General features: G+C 43.6%; 1 protein-coding gene and 1 long non-coding RNA gene across 2 annotated transcripts in view; one reads left to right on the forward strand and one right to left on the reverse strand.

The window, feature by feature from the left end:
• Positions 1-1,393: 1,393 nt before the first annotated feature.
• The window catches only part of LOC106733513 (uncharacterized), a 16,627-nt gene continuing 13,901 nt past the window's right edge, over positions 1,394-4,119 (reverse strand). The window contains exon 3 of the long non-coding RNA XR_001369561.2: positions 1,394-1,564. This is a non-coding gene — a long non-coding RNA (uncharacterized LOC106733513). The remainder of the gene's footprint in view (positions 1,565-4,119) is intronic.
• Positions 4,096-4,119, forward strand: part of RAB5B (RAB5B, member RAS oncogene family) — a 12,237-nt gene continuing 12,213 nt past the window's right edge. The window contains exon 1 of the mRNA XM_014582988.2: positions 4,096-4,110. The gene's annotated coding sequence lies outside the window, so the exon portion shown is untranslated. The remainder of the gene's footprint in view (positions 4,111-4,119) is intronic.

Here is a 4,119-nt window from a genome sequence, read left to right on the forward strand (position 1 = left end):
ATTCCAAAGGGAGGGAGAAATGGAGGAGATGATATTGTAGTATGGTCATCCCACCCCCACCCCCCACCCCGGAGTGCTTTCTCACTTCTCTCTCTTCTCTCTCTCTGGTAAGTACATACACCCTCTGACAAATTTCAAAAGAAAAGAAAAGAAATAGCTATGCATATATTTCAATTTATTTACATCAAAATAAACTTGTACTTTAATTCTATTTTCCATAAACTTTGTGAAATACTCTTAGTTTATTTAGTAACTTGCCTCAGCATTCATAGCTAGTAAGTATAACTGGAAAACAAACCCAGCCAGATGACACTAGATCTTTTGGTCCTCAAAATTGCCTTCTGCCATTTTTTTTCTTTACTACCTAGTAAGTAGGATTGCCGAGATTTTTTTTTAACCCTAATTTGACCCCACAGACATTCACTACAGTGACAAAATAAATATTTCCCCACATATGATAATATGAACTCTGTGGAATCACTAGAGAAGGGAAAATTTGTTTCATTTATTTATTCATTTATTATTTTTTTAGAGAAATATTTTCTATAGACCATTGTGTACTCTCTGGAAAGACAGAAAATGAGAGAGACAGAAAGTGAGAAATTACCCCCAGGAGGGTAATTTCCCCGCAATCCCTTCTCCTCCATTCTTCTCTCGGGATTTTGGGGACGCACGCACACGTGCCCCGCGTGAGTTTTTTTAATTGATTGACTGATTTAAATTTGACCAGAAAGGGACAAGTGTGAGAGAGAGGGAAAGTGAGAAAGCAAGCTGCCAGGTCCAGGACTCGATCCTCAATTGACCATGTGGGAATCCAGCGCCCTTTACCACCACGCCACCTGCTGGCCCCCTCACATGAGTTTTAAGCTGCCAGGTCCAGGATTCGAACTGCGGTCAACTATGTAGGAGTCCAGCAACATAACCATTATACCACACATTAGTCCCTATGTATTTTTTTTTTTTAGTTTTTGCCATAGGGCACGTGTACTCCCCAGAGAAACAAGACAGTGAGAGGGAAAGTGAAAAATCACCCCCAAGGGGAGATGGCCATGCCACAATCCCTCCTCCAATATTCTGGAATTTTGGGCAAATATACATGTACACCCCATGTGAGTTTCTAGCCGCCTTGTCCAGGACTTGAACCATGATTGGCAGTATAAGAGTCCAGCACCTTTTTTTTTTTTTTTCTTTTTTTGGAGAGGTTTTTGCTATAGGGCGTGTGTGCTCGCCAGACAGACAGAGAGATAGAAAGCGAGAAATCAACCCCCAGGGGGGATGGCCACGCCACAGTCCCTTCTCCTCCATTCTCCTCTCAGGATCTTGGGCACGCACGCACATGTGCCCAGCATGAGTTTTAAGCCACCAGGTCCGGAACGCGAACTGCGGTCGACTACGTGGGAGTCCAGTGACATAGCCATTACGCTAACTGCTGGTCCCAGGAGTCCAGCACCTTAACCACCACACCGCTGGCCCCTGTTTTTTTCTTTTGCTGCACTGCCAGGCTGGTCTTAAACCCATGATCCTCTTGTCTTGGCTTCCAAAGTAACAGACAGGCAAACAGCACCTAGCCCAGGGAAAAATTAATTTGAATAAGCAAAGTATAACTCAAGAAATGCTTAGATTTCAGAGAGAGATCTTTTTTCTGTGTTTTACCCATGTTAACTCTTTAAATTTCATAACTCTTTATTTTGCCCCTAAGAGTTAAGATGATGAAATATATTTAGGTTTGCACAATTAGAATCTCAAAGTCCCAACTTCCCTCTCTCTGTCCCCTTCCTCACCACCAGCTCTCTTAGCCTGCTTGGGAGGTAGAGAAGTTGATTCAGTGTATTCTTTCATCAAATATTGATTGCTTGAAGACTTAACTCCTATACCATCCTCTGGAGACTACTTGATGTGTTTAGAAGGTATACCTTTCTCTGCCTCTAACTTGGAGGGCTACAGTTGTTAGGCCTCTTTGGTGTAGAGGGTAATCTAATCCCTAGGCACCAGCAAGACAGCTGCAAGTTGAGAGTAGATCAAGTTTACTGACTCTAAGACTTGATAGGCTTTCAGATTCGGAATGGTGGCAGAAACAAAGTGAAAGAGTTAATACCGAATATGATTCTGTTGATATTTCTCTTCTCACTTTTGACCAGAAATGAGAAATGATAGATTTTTTTTTTGACAATATAGGACCCTGGTTAAAGCTTCAGAAATGTTTTGTCAGTAAGACTAGTAATATATGAAGGATATATAACCAGAAGCCACCCCTTATTCTCAGGAGGGTTTTGTTTATAGTTTTTGCTATAGGGTGCTGGAGACAGACATAGAGAGAAAAAAGTGAGAAACCCCCCCCCCCCTGGGACTGTGGCCACACCATAATCCCTTCTCAGGACTTTAGTCAAGCATGCACATGCATGCACACACTCCCAGCATGTTTTACAAGCCACCAGGTCCATGACTCAAGCTGCAGTCAACCCTGTGGGACTCAGCTGCCTTAACTACTGTGCCACCAGCTGGCCCTGGAGGGGTTATTATTTTTTTTTGTTTTTGGAGAGGATTTTGCTATAGGGTATGTGCGCTCACCAGAAAGACAGAGACAGAGAGACAGAAAGCAAGAAATCACCCTCCAGGGTGGATGGCCACGCTGCAGTCCCGTCTCCTCCATTCTCCTCTTGGGATCTTGGGCATGCACACACACAGGCCTGGTGTGAGTTTAAGCCACCGGGTCCGGGACTTGAACAATGGTCAACTACATGGGAGTCCAGCGATATAGCCAACTGCTGGTCCCCCCCCCCTTTTTTTTAAAGAGAGATTTTTGCTGTAGGGCATGTGTGCTTGCCAGAGAGAGAGAGACAGAAAGTGAGAAATCACCTCCCAGGGTGATGGCTACACCATAATCCCTCCTCTTCCATTTTCCTCAAGGGATTTTGGGCAGGCACGCACATGCATCGGCGTGAGTTTAAAGCAACTAGGTCTGTAACTCCAATCATCATGACTACAACAGAGCCCATCATGCAATCTGCTGGTTCCAAGGGGTTATTCTTTTTTTTTTTTTTTAAGAATTATTTTATTTAATTCTATTTATTTATTTACTTATTTTTGGCAGAAGGAGAGTGTTTTATTACTTGTATGTACAGAAAACTCAACAGCATACACTTAACCCAGTTTGGTGGCGAGTTCTAGCCTTAGCCTTTTCCAGCTTTTCAATGCAAGCCACAGATTTCGGGCCCAGGATGTTGTCTCTCCAGTGGCGGCGGATCTCATCATATCTGTCGTTGTCTTTATTTTAATTTGGCCAGAGAGGGTCAGAGTGTAGGGGAGAGAGAGGGAAAGTGAAAAAAGCAAGCTGCCAGGTCTAGGACTCAAACCATGGTCAGCCACGTGTGGAAGTCCACTGCCCTTAACCACCACGCCACCTGCCAGCCCCAAGGAGTTATTCTTATCCTATACTCCTAAAGTGAATTTCTCATTTTGAGGGCCAGAACAAAGAAAAGGGGAAAAAAAGGCATAGCATCAGGATACCACAGAGATATTGGGGATCTAGGGTATCTGTGGTTGAATCTGGCTATTCTTCAGGCCAAGTAAATGTTGGTCAGTTTGCTGACACTCACAAAAAACTTGGAAGATCTGGGAATTATTAGAGATTAAAAATCCTCTCTCAGTTTTCAGTTGCTCCATTTTAGCTCCCGTGGCAAGTGAGATTATGTGGTAAGATAATTTTATTACTTTATTGTTCCCTACTCTTACCAGTGAGTGTTAGCCCCCTGGGACCTTCTCAGAGGTGTAACTTCAGTGGTGGATGTTTATAAGACCTAAGTCCTCAGAAACAAGGAGATAAAGAGATTATGTCTCTAAAAAGCACTTACGGGGGCCAGCAGGTAGCAAGGGGTTAAGGTGCTAGACTCCCACATGGCTGACCATGGTTCAAGTCCTGTGGGAGCTTGCTTTCTCACTTCCTCCTCCCCTCTCTCCATCTCTCTGGTGGAGCACGCATGCCCTATAGCAAATTATTTAAAAAATAATAATTTTTTAAAAAGCACTTATAGCTATAAAGGGTTTGTGTCTAATTTTACCCACTTTTTTCTTGCAGGACTGTTGAAGCCTGGAATTCCCCTCCCCTTCCCCCTCCCCCCC

Source organism: Tupaia chinensis, unplaced genomic scaffold, assembly GCF_000334495.1.
Source record: "Tupaia chinensis unplaced genomic scaffold, TupChi_1.0 Scaffold143970_1, whole genome shotgun sequence".
NCBI lineage: Eukaryota > Metazoa > Chordata > Mammalia > Scandentia > Tupaiidae > Tupaia > Tupaia belangeri.